General features: G+C 42.2%; 1 protein-coding gene across 1 annotated transcript in view; it reads left to right on the top strand.

Annotated features, from left to right (window-relative positions):
* Positions 1-18,860, top strand: part of LOC126412755 (furin-like protease 2) — a 460,996-nt gene that overhangs the window by 193,910 nt on the left and 248,226 nt on the right. The window contains exon 2 of the mRNA XM_050082503.1: positions 13,065-13,271. The gene's annotated coding sequence lies outside the window, so the exon portion shown is untranslated. The remainder of the gene's footprint in view (positions 1-13,064; positions 13,272-18,860) is intronic.

Below are 18,860 nucleotides of genomic sequence, written 5' to 3'. Positions count from 1 at the left end.
GAAAAGCAGGTGGTTCGAATCTCTTTAATAGCAACTTTCATTCCATATTCAGTAACAAATGAAAATGTTAATTACCAAAAACTGACATTTTTAATACCAATGCCTTTATTTTAATATCTTTCCCCCGGAGCTCTGAGTTCAAAAATTTGATAGAAAATGCGCAACATCAATTAGATAATGAAATAAATGTTGGTTTATATGTATTGTTTGTATATGTATTTTCATTTTACATGTCTGCATCAAAACTTAATTTGTTACACACTGTCTTGTATGAAGGACAACCACAGCCGTAAGTAGACACCTTGAGTATTAACTGCCTGGCTGCACCTGCAAATAATTTTTAACGACTAATTTCGTAGCTTAGAAGCCAGAACTTCGGGTTAGATATGTTAAATCGTGACATTAAACTTGCGACATGGACGGGACCGAACATACCTTGTCTATGACTAAATGACGCAATTAGCGTTTCGTCAGGTAAGCAGAAGGCTTGGGTCCACGATTCCTCTTGTTGCTTAACGGTTTACGTTCGGCCTCCTGTCACACTTTCGGGATTCGTGGCACGCTTGAGGAATGGTGGACCCACGCTTTCCGCTTATCTGACGAATCGCTAATTTTTTCACACACAAGGAATGTTCGGTCCCGTCCATATCACAAGTTTAATGTCATGATTTAACGTAAGCTAGGATGTGGCTTCTAAGCTACGAAACCCGTCGTTAAATAAGTTAGTTAAAAGTGCAACCAAACGTTCAGCTCTTAACAAATCTTAATCTGTTTCCCTATGAAGAGTAATTGAAAATAGAAACGTTTTGGAGTAAAAAAAATTGAGTTACCGGTTGTTAATAAATAATATCTTTTGATGATAAATTTGGAATTTAAATAAAACAAAAAAAATGTCTCTCACGATCTCAGAACGAGCGACTTTGATTACTGTAGTGTTACCCCACGCACTAAGCTATTATCGGAGATGGGCAAAGGGGACTTTCTCGAAATATTTTCAGAACTGCATCGTACTTCTTTACTAAATTTATGGCCCAGCACAGAATTCGAAATTTAACAATAAAGAAAATCGAAGAGTGATCAGTCCGTGTCCTCACCTTATCGAATAATAATGTACAGCGATCGGATGCAAAGGTCTTAGTTCATGGAGTGTTATAAATGTCGAGCGGAAATAGTGAAATTCAGCTCGTGAAGGCTGTTACTGCTCTTAACCGTACACGATGAAGAAAACAAGCTAGATAATAAGATCAGAGCAGGGTAACGCATGTCGAATTGAGAAAAATTTTCCAGGCAGCCGAAGGCCGGAAGTGCGCATTGTGGAAGCACGGCCATAAAACGACAGCCAATAAACTTTTTTGTTTCAGTGTTTTGTGAAATATTTACAAACTACAAAAAAAAGTTCATTGACGTTATATTCAGTGACAGAAAAGTAAACTAATATGGACAATCAGCATTGTCTTTCTCCGCAATGTCACACGGCATAATTTGCGAAGTTGGTTTTCATGGATTGCTAATGCAATACTGTTTAACTAATTTAAATGAGGGAAGGCTAATTAGAATACTGAACACATGATTGATAGTTCTCCCTGATTGCCAACACGCTGTTATGATTAGACGCAATGAAATGTCTGCGTAGGAGTAATTACTGAACTCGAGCTGGCCACTAACAAACTGAACATACAGTATCAATTTCAGAAGTTTTGTCTCTTTATGTGATAATTTTAAAAATCACCCTTCATCTTGAGGTTACACATACGGAACGTCTCAGATAGCAATCTCTGTGCGGCACATCTGCTATCCAAGCTGCTCATTCTGCGAAGGTACACAACGTCCTATGTCTACGACACAACTACTTCTACTGCCCAAGCAGCGACAAGATTCGTCTGTTACTTACATGCCCGCGTTCTGCTCTATAATGCGAGCTCTGGAAACCAGAGAAGGTGTATCACTCATCTGTTCAGTATGAAAAGATATTAAAAGTGGCAACATTCCGGATAAACTGACAATTTTAGTTATGTTTGCATTAAAAATGCACGAAGTGGTAACATACCAAACTACCTTTGATTTACTACCATTTCTTTTAGTGTAAGAATCTTTCATTGTTCGCATTAAAGAAAACAGTAATTGAAGAAGCTAAAAATGCATTCAGCTGGATTTTCAAAGCTAGGCAAGCTTCATATCCATGCTTGGTTTAATTTTGTGTGATGCGTACTGCGTAAAGTTTGACAATTAAATCAGTCACGCTTAAACAGACGTAAAGCCAAGAATTTGCTAAGATATTAAGCTATATTGCAGATACAACGCTGATGTGAGGTCAGTATGTGGTACTGTAAAGTGCAGTTTCTTTTTAGTCCTACGTCTTACGACTGATTCTTTGCGGCCCGCCACGAATTCCTGACTTAGGACATCATCTTCAACGCGGAGCAGCACTTGCAACGTACTTCCCTCAGTTATTTGCTATATGTATTCCAATCTCTGCCTTCTCCTACTGTTTTTACTCTCTACGGCTCCCTCTAATACCATGAAGATTATTCTTCGACATCTTAACACATGTCGTGTCATACTGTCCTTTCTTCTTGTCGTTGTTTTCCATAATTTTCTTTTCCTCGCCGATTCTGCCGAGAACCACCTCATTCCTTGCATTGTCAGTCCACCTGATTTTCAACATTCGTCATTCTCTTCTGATTTTCGTGAAGTCCATGTTTCATTACAATATAATGCTGTGTCCCAAAAGTAAGTTCTCAGAAATTTCTCCCCAATTAAGGCCAATGTTTGATACCAGTAGATTTCTTTTATCCACTGTCCTTTTTGTCAGTGCTAGTCAGCTTCTTGTGTCGTCCTTGCTTCGTCCGTCATGGGTTATTTCGCCTCCACGGTAGCAGAATTCCCTAAATTCGTCCACTTCGTGATCACCAGTTTTGATAAGTTCATCACTGTTCCCATTTTGCTACTTCTCATTACTGTCGACTTTCTTTGCTTTACTATCAGTCCTTAATTTGTGCTCATTAGAATGTTCATTCCATTCTGCAGATATTGTCATTCTTCACTTTTACTGAGCATAGCAATGTCATAAGCAAGTCTTGTCATTGATATCCTTTCACCTTGAATTTTAATTCCACTCTTGAATCTTTCTTTTATTTCCGTCATTGGTTCTTCAGTGTATAGGTTCAACAGACGGACGAGAGGCTGCGTCACTGTCTTACACACTTTTTCATCTGAATACTTCCTTCTTAGTTCTTGCACATACTGTATAAAATCGACAATGTGTTCAGTTCCACACCCTCAAGCTTACAAGCAAGCCAGCAAAAGTTTAATTCAAAAAGGGTTTCTGACATGGATGTGCGATACATTTCTATCATTGATGCTGATTTAGATTTCATTACCAGCAGGAAAACATCGATAGTCTGACATGATCGATCCCAAACATCAATATTAACTGATGAGTTCACTGCACAGCGGAAAGAGCAACATACAAATATATTTAAGATATTTATTAATTTATAAATACAGAAATAAATAACATTACATATCCCACAGTTTTTTCTATACAGACTATCAAAATCATAGTTCGAGAGAAGTTTCACTTTCAGTTTACTGTGTTGTTGATGCGGACTATGCAACTAAAATATTGTAGTGCAGTTTTCTGTACCTTTACACTGGTAGTACCGATGATGTCATTCCACACTAGAGATGCGCCCTGTTTAAGATAGAGATGGCGATCTTTTAGATAATAACTGAACTGCACAGTTCCAGTTTCCCAACTATTCTTCTCTTGTGCTACTTTATAATGTTTACTTTGTAAATCAAATTTTGTTTCTTTGTTCTCCTGTAATCTGTTAAGGGAATGCTCATACTCACGCCGTCGGTTCAACAGCTGCAGCAAATTCTTGACGTTTATGCTTGCCGAGAAGACTGAAGTCGCATGGGCCAAGCTCTGGGCTTTCCTCCCAACATCACACACGTCCGTGCGGCCTTGGTCAAATAATTGGTACCATTTCGCTACGGCTGGACGCGGCATTGCATTTGGTTCATATGCTGCTGGAATTCTACTGCGAATCCGCGCGCAATTTAGACGTTTTGCCCACATGAATCGTATTGTAACGCGTATTCCAACTTTTGGAGTGGGTTTCCAGTCGCCATGCCGTTTCAATCGCACACTGCCATCCACCTATTATCCGTACCGCAAGAGAACTGTTTATGCGGGAAGCCTGGAACATGTACTCTCTTATTGCGCAATGTTCTTACCGTAAGGCGATATCAATTTCTGATACACTCCGCAATAAATGAACCAACAGCTACGTTTTGATCTGTGATTAATTCCAGAGGCAACCGGTTTTGACATTCCATTATGCCACATCAGGCCTCGGTTAGGAAGTGACTCGACAAGGTTTTTCAGATACGTCGCAGCGAAGATAAGCCACCCGCTGAGGTTTTAATCGCGGAATTCCACCGACGGCGGGGTTGGTAATCTTGGCGTTTTACCCGCTGTTCGATAATGTTCCACAGATTTTCTATGGGGTTCAAGTCAGGTGATTCTGCAAGCCAATCTAGATGTAGTAGGGTGGGGGAGTGTTCAGAAAACCAGTCACATATTTGAGCGTTCAAATTGTATACTATTGTAGAGCCGTATTACATACGCTGGTGCGGATATTGGTTCGTTTTTGCATGATATTTTGCCTGGAAATAAAAGCTCAGCCTCTGTGTCACCATAGGAGGCCTGATGAGGCATAATGGAATGCCGAAACCGCTTGTCTCTGGAATAAATCAGAGATGAAAAATAAAGCTATTGGTTTGATGATTAAAATTATTCTCGATGTGGTACTGCGTCATTGTATAAAATATTTTAACTATAAATTGTAAACCCAGCGTTTCGACCGTATTACAAGGGACTTTTAAAAGCCAAGTATTACGCAAGTACTGAAGTATTTTATACAGCGACGCGTTACGACACTCAGAATTTTGATCATCACGACACTGGCCGCGGACGCCTATGTAGTTGCTTGTTTATTTAATGCTGGTTATATGTACATGGGCTGTCGTCTCTTGTGGCAAGGATGGATGAAGTGAAATTGCTTTCTGAAGTCCGTACATGTGACTTTCTTCCAAATACTATTTCTAGTCTTTCAACCACTCCACTAATGTTGAGAGACATGTTCAGTAAAAAGATTCGTTTGAATAAAACCAATTCTTGACAGTGGTAACAAGTAGCCTGGTTTTTTTGCCAGCATCAAATGTGAATAGTTTGTATTAAACGTCGATTTTATGATGTTTCAGAGACGAGAGTATCGATGTTTAAACATCGTATTTAACTCCAACATCGACAGTTTGCAAATATCGATGATCATCGAGCATCCCTAGTTTCAGGTAGCTATACGTAACACCCAGCTCTGCTCACTGCACGAGTCGGAGATACAGATGCACGGTGTTCACGCGAGAAACAGTGCGTAAAATGAAATGTCGGGACTCGAGAGGTCGGTGGTGTAGACGGCCTCGCAGAGAGTGCTTCGCCCCCACTGTGCTAGACAAAAGCGAGCTGTCGCGGCGTGGGTGTTCGCACCAGCGAGCTCTGAATTGGCCGTGAAGAGACGCATGTGATTCGAGTTAGGCAGCCTTTTGATATGGAGATGTAATTCAATTAGCGCAGGGCAGAACGCGGCAGTGCAAAAAGGGCTGCAGGGCCCTGCGACCTTCGTCTGGTGCCGCGCCATTAGCGGCCGCTGAGCGCAGCTGCACGCGGAACGAGAGTCGAATTTCCCCCAGATGTGCACCGCAGAGCACGAGTCCGGTGAGGCCACTACCTGTACTAAGCCAAATACTATGGCCAAGTGCCATTCCGGTCGTGGCAGAAACTACACTGCTGTACATTAAAATTGTGGCAGAACGAAGACGGCATGCAACAAACGTCAGATTGGTGTGAAGTGTAGTATGTGCTCGAATATGCAAGTGATCAGCAGGCCTCGTAGAAGTCTAGCCAGGAATTTTCCAGATGAAGGTGCAGATCGTTTCATACTGATATGTAAGGTAATAAATTCCAGCACCTGCTGAAAAAAGCGTGATTTGAGAAAAAAGAACGTTTAAAATGTACTGTTTTTTACCATTGTCTCAGTTTTCACTTTCATGAACTCTACTTGTAAGAATATTATAAGGTAAAAGGCACCAGAGTGGCATTTCTGATGCTGCGCTTGATAATGGAAGCAAGAGTGAAGAAAAATTAAGACATAGTCATTGGAGTTGTCGACCTGGAAACAGTGTTCGACCTGGTAAAACGTTGCAAGATGTTAAAAATTCCGAGAAAAATAGGAGTCACTAATAGGAGGGTGTGGAACTGAATGCACGGTCGATTTTTATAAATTTTGGTCCGTTCGTATACGAGTCTAGATACGATCATACAATGGTGAAAAATAGTTCCAGTCCAACCTATAGTTTATTAATGCCATTGTAGAACATGAACTGCATAAAATCACCTGTAACGGTAAACGGCTATCCTGGTTCAAGATTCGTGGTTCGGTGTTCGAATTCCAGGTTGTCTATTTAACGGCATCCAGGAGCAGCAAGCAGCTAATTTTCGATACGTAGCGTAATTACTGACTTAATTCAAAAATTGAAAATGCTGTCATAATCTACTCATTTAAAATGTATAATATTATATGAAAGGTTCAACACAATAAGATAAGTATTAAATTTAGAAACAGTGTATGTTTTTTGTTGCAGCATAACTCACTGCATGCAAATAGCCAGACTGTATTCATCCAGTATTTGTAACTGAGAGCATTTAGCGACTTTCTACAAACTTTAAAGATAACTTAAATTTTTTTAACTTTCCTCGCTTACGAGCCTAACGTCAAACATTTAATCCAAATGGTTCAAATGGCTCTGAGCACTACGGAACTTAACATCTGAGGTCATCAGTCCCCTAGAACTTAAAACTACTTAAACCTAACTAACCTAAGGACATCACACACATCCATGCCCGAGGCAGGATTCGAACCTGCGACCGTAGCGGTCGCGCCGTTCCAGACTGTAGCGCCTAGAACCGCTCGGCCACCCCGGCCGGCACTTAATTCATTAATCTATTTGTATAGTGATCATAGGTTTGAAGCTCTTCTGCGCGTGGATTTTTGATCAGTTAAAGAATCAGGGGTCTGCTAGTCAAATAATATCTGGAGTGAGTTTGAATTACTCCTATGCGACTATTAGGTACATTTTGACTCGAATTATTTACTACTCAGACATTAACATATTTCGCGACAAATAAATTTCTAGTGCGGCATTCGGCTGTTGCAACCAGTGTGCAAGGCCTCAAACACTTAGCTTCTTCGCAGTGTATATCACAAAGGTCGCTAAATTTTTGTGAATTAATAAGTATAGCAACTTGTGGCTGTATGTCACCCGGAAAAACTACGTCCAACACGTCTTCACTGTACTACGCTCTAGGTGCAATCCCTTAGTTCGCCGTGTGGAAAGCGCAACTATCCACTTCCTATCTTAAAACATAAATTCTCATTGTGCTCACTTCTCATTCGTTGCAACTTTTCTATATTAACTGCAGCCAAAACTTAACATTTCAAATTTTTTGTAACAACATTTTTTCTTCGTGTTATTACTAAATGTTATTTCTTAACAAATAAAAAGTTGTTCTGCTTCGTATCTTCTGGTTCGAAAACTTGAGTCACTAACTAGTGATCGGAAGTGATCATAGGTTTGAAGCTCTTCTGCGCTTGCCCTCCGAAACAACAAAATTTGGAATTCCAACCTAAAAAATCTTGGTAGAATTTTTTGATACAAGAAAATCTCCGCATCGTGTAATATCACAAGATCTCAACACATCTGTCTTTCAAGATACCGACACACCTTAATACTAATTCTTTGCCAGTATTTGGTCAACCAAATACTGTGTGTTCAGTGGTTGTGGATTGTGTCCACATAGTTTACATCTATTTTACGTTGTCATCTTGATAAGCATTGTTATCTCTAAAGAGTTTTTGGCAATGACATTAACAGCTAGGCAATACTGATAATACTTCTAGTATTTGGAAAGGAGGAAGATTTTTTTTTTTCTGCATCACAGTTCGTGACTCAAAACGTTATCTTCTAAAGTGGAAAGGGAAATAACGATAACTCTTGACATTTCGTACTTACTTTCGTGCAATTAGTTCGGTTGCGTATAATTTCTCTAAATAGTTAGTTTGAAAAGAACACGGCCGATTACCTTCTTCAATCCGAGCTTGTGCTTGGACTCTGAAGACCTTATTTGCGACGTTAAACGCCTATCCTTCCTCCTCTTAATGGTACGGTTTTGTCCATCATCGTTGCGAACATCATAGTATTTTTTGTGGAGTCATATCTGTAATTGAGATTTATACCTTCAACGTAGCTGCTTTTGAAACCCTATGTAATCTACTGTGAAACAGAGGAGGCGATGCATGTAAATAATACTAGTATGTGGGAATTGCGTCGTTGAAAATTTTCCGTACAGACTGTTTCTCTTTTTCACGTTTAGCGCGTCGCACTGTCCGTGCTGCTTCTAAGTAAATATGCTTAATTACTTTATGCAAAAAAGAAGATTAAATATTCCGGACACGTTTGTCTCCACTCCGCTAGAAAGCTGCAGCAACAAACAAAAACGACGGGGGCACTTGCAGCATGAAGCAAATAACGCGAAAATAAATACGCTGTGAAATTGAAACTGTGTATATCCGACGTCTGCATGGAAGAAGAGAAAGGTTCATCTCTAAGAAGTTGCTTGTACAGCTGATGATGTACTGAGATTGTACTTGTATCATTTCGGCGGCCCTAGAAAAATTAAGTGCATTCTGTAGCTCTATCAGTTTTTAAAATAATCATTTTATTGATCACATTATTATTTCGGTAAACATAGTAACATTAGTCTTTGTGGAATCGCTTTCTTCTGATCACTGTTGGCCCAATTTTGCCTTTGGTAAAGTAGGGACGTAAACTGCCTACTGCAGACTTAAGCTTCTCAAACTGAAATCATCGAGAGGTCGTGGAGGATCTTCCAAAAAGAAATAGAATGCTCTCTTGTACGGCTATTTACTTAACACTAAACTAAATTGCCACAATATTTTACAGTTAAAGTGTTAGGTTTCAGTGGATTTATTGGCTCTCGATCGCTATAAAACACACAGCTGTGACTTCGACAGCTGTGACTTCGCCGTGATTGTTTATGTAGTGACTTTGATGTGAGATAATCCTCCTCCCACAACTCTTCTTATTCTACGGTCAATCATGCTTCTGTGCATCGATAATAATTATGTTGATGTTGATGCCTTTGACAAGATCTGCTTCATGAGGGATTTCCACAGAGCACAATTTCTAGCAAGACAACCATTCAGTCTCCAAAGAGTACCGTGTAAAACTTTAGAAAGTCTGGAGGTGGAAATATTATGTATAATTTACGTAATAATAGGGAGGATGGAGGGAGGGATGCTTATCAATATGGCGTACTTGAAAATTCTCGACGAGTAGCTTAAAATATGGCAAATCAGGCTACGGTACCACTCGACGTTGCATTTGCACTACCGTCATTACTTCGATGGGTCCTTTGACATAACATTGATGTTACTGCAACTTAATTTACGACCTAAAATATGAAATCCTCGAAACGTCGTCTCCTCATCAGCCCTACACAAGACACAAATAGGTATCTGTCGTCGAGGCAGCAAGTGGATCATGTACTCAGCAGTATGTATGGTACGCAGCTGCAATCCAGAAAGCTGTTCTGTAAATCGCTTGTCATGTAGTACGGGGTTAAACAGCTACCGCATCCATAACAAAATACCTCTGTTCGCTCCAAGTGTACTCTTCTAAATTGTTCAAGGGAACTTCAGCAGCCATTGTTGCTAACTGTGATAACCACATTAACAATAATTTCTCATATATCATTCCTTCCATGATCAGACGCCCTTCATTGTCTCGTCAGCATCTTCTGTGTTCATGGTCCAACTCTTATGTCTCCACAGTAAACACCTCTGCTAAAATTCTCCCGCAACCACGAACTCCAGCTAATCTTTGTTGGTGATTCAATGTACAGCGTGATCCAAGTGCCCCTACGCATGGGTTTTATGCAACTCACAACCACTTCAAAAACCACGTGTGAGATTTTTTAGATCTTCTCGCTCGCTGTACGCGAGGTATCAATTCTACCGAAAAAATGAACAGGACCTTTTTATAGGAAATACAATGTAGCTACATTTTATGTGGAATATATTTTTGCAGGAGTGCGCAGTTTTAGAGTTACTGAAGAAAACGTATTTGAAAATGTATCCCAGTGCAAAAAAATTTAACTAAACACGTCAAAAAAAGTTTTGCATCACGTCTGTTCCGAGAGTTCCGGAATAGAGATCAACATAAACATCATTTTCGCCCTTTTTATTGCTCATTAAAACCACACACTGCATGTTCAACCACCATACAGCGAGACCTTAAGAGGTGGTGGTGGTGGTCCAGATTGCTGTACACACCGGTACCTCTAATACCCAGTAGCACGTCCTCTTGCATTGATGAATGCCTGTATTCGTTGTGGCGTACTGTCCACAAGTTCATCAAGGGTCTGTTTGTCCAGATTGCCCCACTCCTCAACGGTGATTCGGCATACATCCCTCAGAGTGGTGGGTGGGTCACGTCGTCCGTATACAGCCCTTTTCAATCTATCACAGGTTCACTTTTCTGTAGGACTAATAGTTCTCACATACCAAAGGAGAGAATTTTAAAATCTTGCTTGTAGTATTTGAAAGTGTTGAGGGTTGCATAAAACCCTTCGGTAGGGGCAGGTAAATAACCCTGTGTGGTTGCATTGTCCTATCACCGCCTCATCCCAGCCATCAGTGAAAAGGAGCAGGACCCATCTACTAACACCACCACCAACAACAACAACAGCAACGTAAATTGTTACATACGTATGAATCAGGTGATGAACAGTCGTGATTTTTACGAGATTTCTGTACTCGAAGTAGCTTTGCGTATTGCAGCATTAAAAGAGAATCTTTAGTCATTATGTGAAATACCTTCGGCAAACACTTCTTTCACATGGTCAGTTGGTTGAAGCACTAACTTGCCAACCAGAAAACATCCTAAAAAGAATAATAAACAGCTGATAATAACAAACGTAAGAAATACACATGGGAGAATCATAATTGAAAACAAATTCAAGTTTCTGCCAAACTATCGCGCGTAAGCTTCGCTCTTAGACCACTTCAGAGAGTTGGTTCCGCTGCTGAAAGGTTCGGGAGATGTGTTGAAATTCAGCTGAGTGTTAGTAGAAGCTGCGGTGGGATGTTACGAACTGCGATGGCATTAGAGTCATAACGTGTGCAACGCTGCGGGGCCACTATAGCAGACGTGGCGTATTGTGTTGGTAGCCTCTCTGCTGTCGCAATCATTCGGTAGCACTGAGCGCGCCCTTGTAGGGGACGCAAATTCAGGGCCGCCGGTTGCGGAACAGATAAGTCAGCGGCAAACCCCCGTCCTGTCGCAGCTGGTGCACAGTCCAGTTTAATCAACGAAATCAGCGTAATATCTACCACACAGCTTGCGTCATACCGGCTGAAGTTCCAGACTGGAAATGAGCTCTGGATTACAGCAGCCACATCAGCAGTTGTTTTAGTACTAGGCTGACCGACATACAAAGGTCCATATACATCATTCTGACTTAGAAAACAGAAATATAGTAATGGAGTATTGGAAAAACCTGCCACTATATTAATGCAGTGAAGGCAGAAAAAGAAAAGGATGTCAGGTATTTATTTAAGTACATGAGTAACGAAAGTAGTTCGTGGTTTAACAATATGCTAGGAGATTGTCACCAGCAACCAGACGTTATTAAGAAGATAGACATCCATGCAGAACAGAAATAAGGCGCAGAAGAGAAACAAAAGGTCCTTCAGTAATCAGAAAGTATACCAGAGAAACTGTCCATCACAATGTATGTGATACAGAACAACACAGTGGCATTTTATTTGTACAGTAGTACTTTATCAGTTTATTTTCTGTTATTTTATTTTTGTGCTTTTTGAAGATCCCTTGATTGTAGGTGGTATTATGAATAGTATTACTGTTGATTTTAATGTTTGTTTGAGGGTTAAAACAACATTTGAAAAAAGAAATATTTTTGCTCATTCTAACCTACTGACACCGATTTACGGGAAAAAAGTCCTATAAGTGTTTAAGAGAGACATTTTTCATATCGAAAACATAGGTTAAAATACGTAGTATGACGGAAAAAAAATTATTTTTTGTAAACATTATTGGAGATATCACCGATCAAAATGTAATCTCTGAAATTAAGCGACCGAAATATGATCTCGGATATTAATTACAGCAGTCTAGATTGCAAGACAAGATATATAAAACGCTGACACGTTTCGATAATCGCATGATCATCTGCAGACCGACAACCACTTTGATCGGCAATGGCTGTGCATGGAACAGCTGACCATCGTCATTCAACGGTTTCTGCTCCATGGACAGCCATCGTCCAGCAATAAGGCTGTAGGTATGGAGACGATCATCTGAAGATCGAAACTGGTCGCCTTATAATAATTTTGCCTTTCGATCTACCCTGCTATAATTAATTTCAGAGACATAATGGAAAGATTTACGTAATAGTAGCACATATCGTATTAAAATCAACTTGAGCACTAGACTCGGGTTTTTATGCAAATATATTAAAAGTATGTATTTACACTTCTCTCTGTCTAATAATCGTTCTGTCCTATGAGCCTTTGTTCCGGAAAATGCCTCAATTATCTGTGTCTTCATAGACTTTTGTTTTAGTAATTCTTGCAGATAAATGACCTTGATGATGGTAGAGAAGGCACATCTTCGTATTTTAATACTGGTTTTATTCGGTTTTAGCAGCTCGACCTGGTGTGCTTAACTTCTTCTTAGTAGTGATGCATAATTAGAAAGGTTACTTTTTATTTATTGCGAAATATGCCGTTGACGTCAACACGCCTGGACAAGTAATTTTTACCGCCACCGCTTTACAGCGCCGACGTATTGACTGCAGAGAAGCTGAGAGTACAGGGATGTTTGCGTGTGCTGTGCAGGTGGCGTGGGTGCAGCAGCAGCACGAGAAGCGTCGCCGGAAGCGAGACTACACGGAGGCGCGCTTCGGCGGCGGCTTCGCTGATCTGCCGTCGTTCCTGGGCGCCCGCTCGCAAGCGCAGGCGCAGACGCAGCACCGCCAGCACTACCGCGGCATCGGCGTGCAGAGCCTCTTCCCGGACCCCCTCTACAAGGAGCAGTGGTACCTGGTGAGTGCGCTGTGTGGAACTCACTGACTGTTCAATTAAAGCGCAACTGGACACATGACTTCACGTTGTAGTTCAACGAAAATAATATTCCGTTACCACACAGTCTGACGCCTTCCAATGAGACAGCATGATATTCGTAGCTGAATTTCCTTGTGTACTTATGCATCCGAGATGTAAATAAGTGCATTCCCGTATGCGTAGTGACAAGTGAATGATGATGTGGTCTTCAGTCCGAGGAATGGTTTGATTCATTTCGCCACCTTAGCCGAATCTTCTGAGAGCCTCGTCATCCTTGCATCGCTACTGCATCCTGCATCCATTTAAACAAGCTTCCTGTAGTCACGTTTATGGACCCCCTCTAAAATTTTTACACTCAAACCTCTTTCCATTACCAAATTAACTATTACTTGATGGCTCAGAGTATGTCCCCTCAATCGATCCCTTCTTTTACTCATATTGTGCCACGAATTTTTCTTTCTTACCAATCCATTCCAAATCAGTACATCTTTATTACACTGTACAGTCGGATTTATGTCACCAACTGTCATAAATCTGAATAACCACCTTTCGCAACGCGGTCCGCTGCGAGACGTGCTGGAAGAGAGTCGATGAGGTTGTGGAAGCTGTCGAAAGGTATGTGGAGCTGTGCCGACTCCAGTGTCATGGCCAGCTGCTCTAGGTTTCTCTGTTGAGCGTCCGTAGCGCGAACAGCACAGTCGAGGTGGTGCCACAGACAAAGCGAGCTGTGTGTCACCGTGCATTGTCTTACTGGTAGTTGCCACCGCGCCAAGGAAAAACAAACTGGGTGTACGGGTGGACATGGCACCTAAGGATGGATTAACAGAAATATCCATCTATTGTGCCTCCCATATTGACTAGATCACCCACGGAATGCTATCCAGGAACTTCCTGCGCGATTGTTCCAGGGTGTTTGCTTTCAGCTGTTTCCGGGTGTACACGACAACAGCCATGTGTCCGATGGAGCAAAACATGTGATTGATCTGAAGAGGTCGCCTATAGCCACTCAGTGGTATTGGTGTGCAAATTCCAGCCTTCCATGGGTGCATGGACCAGGCGCCTGCCTCTGATTCCCATACATGGCAACGTTCGCTGAACGGTAGTTGAGGAAACGAGGTTCCTAACGCCATTGGTTGATCTGAATGGTCAGTTGCTCAACAGTTCTACATCTATTCGCCCGTAGATATTTCCACAGCCGTCGTTCACCCCTGTCATCTATGGCCCGTGGTACGCCACAGTTGCCTAGGAGCCGGTTTTGGATAACGCCATTTTGCCGTCTCTGAAATGTTTCTACCCTTGGCCCGAAGCCCAATGATGCCCTTTCGGACGTGAGATAAATGGCTCCGTTACGACAACGACTGCACTATTTACCGTGTCCTCCCGACACACTTCATGTACACTGGTGTCCAAAATTAAAGCAACAAACTGCTATTTTCTATCCCATGTTTAACTCAAGATATAATCATACAAACTGTCACCAGATGTCCGCACAATCGTGTTCTACATGGAAGATGCCAGCCCGGTCAACGGACAATCAAGCAAACCATGACGACAGGGCACATACCAAATGAGGTAGTGTTTGCCGGGTAGGCTCACATCCACAGTCGCTGTGTAGAGTCACAGTGCAGAATATCACAGAGAAGATGCCTACTAGATTCTTTGCGGTGAAGAGCCATAGAAAGAAAGGAACCAAGACTGTCGCAAACTGATTTTGCCCGATGGCTTAATGTGAATCATTCTCTTGTTTCTCGGATATGGTGACAGATTGTAGAGACCTAAACTGTTTCCCGAAGACCAGGGTAGGGCCAACCACGTGTGACTTTAGAAGAGAGGAACGTTATTGTGCTGTACGGGCATGAATTACCGCCTTACTACTGCACGGCAACTGGCATGTGTGGTCGAAGCATCTACTGGACGTGTTGTACCGACGCAGACGGTGTACACACTGCTTCGGCAGAGTGGCCTTTATTGTCGGAGAGATTCTGTACGTGTACGTCTGACCCTTCTTCACAGAAGGGAACAGCTAGAGTGGAGTCCTCAACATGCCACCTGGACGGTGGAACAGTGGGTCAATGTTGTTCTGACAGATAAGACGCACATTCGTCTGCAGAGGTATTCTCGATGGATTGGCATCTGTAAGAAACCTGGAACACGATTTCGGGACCCAAAGAGACCGATATTGAGGAGGGTACCTAATGGTGTGGGTAGGGATTATGATTACCACTTGAACCCCTCTTCATGAAATTGTACGGGTGAATCGGCAAGTCTTAAGTGCTGTCAGGTATCATAACGAGATCTTGGAATCTCATTGGCGGTTCTCCTAGGAGCTGTGGGCCCAGACATTGTATTGCTGGACGATAATGTTCGATCTCATAGTGCGCAGGTGGCTGATGTTTTCTTGGAAACGGAAGATACTGCACGCATAGCGTGGCCTGCTTGCCCTCCCGATTTGAATCCTATAGATCATATCTGGGATGCACTAGGGGTACGGCTGCATCACGTCAGCACCCACCAAACACTCTTAAAGACTGCAAGCAGCTGTGCGGGAAAAATAGGCGTTATTGCCTCAAGATGGGACGGATAACGCCATTCACAGCTTGTCCCACCGTTGTTAGGCCTGTCTTGCAGTCAGAGGTGGTGACACCCCATACTGAGCACATTAACCTGTTCTCAGAATGTGTTTGCAAATCTGTTAAGTTGCAGGAAACGAAGAACACTTTTGTCTACCGTTATGCATGTTACAATTGTTTACGATCCGTATTCATTACACCGTTTCTATTTTCGTATCACCGGTTCATATTGCTTTCTGGCAAAATACAGGCAACCTTGCAAAATTTCCGTTTGTTGCTTTAGTTTTGGACACCAGTGTACTTTCCACTGTTAGTGTTTGGCACTTTCCGTCTGTGAGTGGTTATTGCACATTGACGTCGAACACGGCGGTGTTTACATTCATGTGACTGGACCGTGTACTTACCTTATCTGTCCATCTAATCTACAGCGTTCTCCGCAGCTCCACTTCTCCAAAGCGTTCATTATATTCCTGTTCAAATGGTTCAAACTGCTCTGAGCACTATGGGACTTAACAGCTGAGGTCATCAGTCCCCTAGACTTAGAACTACTTACACCTAACTAACCTAAAGACATCACATACATCCATGCCCGAGGCGGGATTCGAACCTGCGACTGTAGCAGCAGCGCGGTTCCGGACTGAAGCGCCTAGAACCGCACGGCCACAACGGCCGGCAGTGCACTATTCACTATAAATATTACTACCAAAGAACGCCCAGCACCCAGTTAGTGCTGTAAACTGATGATACCGTTGCAGTTCAAATATTTGAAAAACTTACAAGCAAGCAGTCTCAGAAATTTGATAACATGATTAGAACATAGCGATCGCTGTAGCGTATATTAATGAGAATGGAACTGTACTTACCTGCAAGGTTCGAAACAAAGTATGTCGACACAGCACAACTACTGTGTCTATACCGACAGCAGAGAGTTTATAGCGAAGGACGAAACAAATGACAGTACCCATGTCGCACTCATAAAACATCAAGCAACTGGCCGAAATGATGCATTTGTATTAATTGTTGCTAAGAAGCTTGTAGTTGCAATGGCTTACGGGCGTAGTCGTTTCGATAGAAGTCTTAAGCTGATGTACGATTTCAGGCCGATAATCACATTTTTTCTGGCCTCTACCGACCTTAGGTTTCAATACATCGTACTAATAAGCTAACAGTATTGTAGCCATTCTATTACCATGTTAACTGCACCCCGTGATTACGATAATACACAGGGAACATCCATTTCATTCCATTTGTAACTAAACTGCTGTCAGTTGAAATTGGAACGCCATGAAGGCAGTGTGCAACGAACGTCAAACTGTGATGAAGTACTATATTCGTCATATTTGGATAAGCGAATGACAAGCACTCAAAGTAGGTAGGAGTAAAGTCATTTACATTCTGTAAATAAAGGTTATGCAGCGAGTTTCTCATTCAGAAACTGCATTAGAATGTTGTCTGTAACAACATCGTCTTCTGTGTCGAGTAAGTTAGAGAGACGAGACGCAATTTAGCATTCCGCGTTGTTGCCTTAGTAGGAATCACAGGACTGTCATACGAATATAGAATTAATGGATTCAGGAGGGCCATACTGAACGCCATGCAGAACCTTCAACGGCCGCACTAGACTAGCGCCCGAGAGGACAATGTGCAGGACCGTACAGCAGCGTCACGTAACTTCATTTGCGAAGTAGGTTTGTTTGCAACAATGTAACTACCTGTATGGATAGTACGACGACGTCTAGAGCGCCACTGACCGTCAGCACGGTTTTTGCTGCATGCCCTGACGAAGCAGCAGAGGATCGCGCCGATTGTGAGCTCAAAGCCCACACTGGACTCAGAAGTGGCAAAACGTCGTCTTTTCATATGAATCCTAGTTAAGCATCGCGCTGAAGGTCCCCTGTGCGGAGCGTCTGAGAAAAAAACTTTGCCTGATTGGAGTCGACGTACTGCCCTACTGGTCCATCAACTGACATGATGGTACGGGCTATCGTTCGGCCCGCAACAAGGTCACCTCTGGTTCTCATAGTTTATTTCGAAAGGCTGCGTCACATTACTGACTTCTATGGCCGGTGACATATGGCCTGTCTTAGAGGGCTATGTGATGTTACCTTTCGACTAGATGACTCAAGACAGTATGTCAACATTTTGTCCTGATCCTCTTTCATATATAGCGTATTGAGCTGTTGCCGTGGCCAGCACGTTTTCTACACATCTCGCCAAATTAAAAATGTGGTCGCAGGTTGCCGAAAGACTGACACCAACCACTTTCCAGCGTCTAGGATTTATCCTCTCTGTCAGAATTGAACCAGTGTGGAGTGACATACCTGCATCTGTCATCCAAACTTATTAGGTCTTGATGTTCAACTGCAATCATTGTTGCTGTGAGAAATGAACTGAATTTCTTACTCTGTATACCCCCAAATCACCTACAAATCTGATCAACTGGAATACACATAAACAGTAAGTTGTTGTTTCTTGTTTTAATTTGTGGTATGCTCCGATGGGACCAAACTGCTGAGGTCATGGGTCCCTAGGCTTACACACTACTTAATCTAACTTAAACTAACTGATGGTAAGGAGAACACACACACACACATACTGCACGAACCGTGAGAAGGCGCTCGCGACCGCGCGGCTACCCCGCGCAGCGAAGTTTTGTTATTTGCTATCGACATTGGTGTTGAAATTTCAATGGGTAGCAACGTAATAATATGATTCAGTTCGTGATTACTTAACGTGTATAGACGCATTGAACTCTAGTAAGCTACCGAAAGCTCACAAGGTTGGCTGCGACGAGAAAGCTGCAGTATTGACTAAGGCCATTGGACTTAAATCGTCTGCCATCTCGTCGTGAGATTGCTTAGAGCGGATGATAAACACCAGTCCAGCCACACTTACGTGTTAAAAGGTTTATTTGCTGCCATCTCCCTGGCGCAGAGAAAGTAACATAGATTGCTGGTGAGGACAGCGCACGAGATAGTAGCCAACAGAAAGGAGCGTGACG

This window comes from Schistocerca serialis, chromosome 7 (assembly GCF_023864345.2).
Source record: "Schistocerca serialis cubense isolate TAMUIC-IGC-003099 chromosome 7, iqSchSeri2.2, whole genome shotgun sequence".
In the NCBI taxonomy this organism is placed as follows: Eukaryota; Metazoa; Arthropoda; class Insecta; order Orthoptera; family Acrididae; genus Schistocerca; species Schistocerca serialis.
The sequence above is the reverse complement of the archived record's forward strand: the minus strand, read 5'-3'. Positions and strand labels throughout refer to the sequence as shown.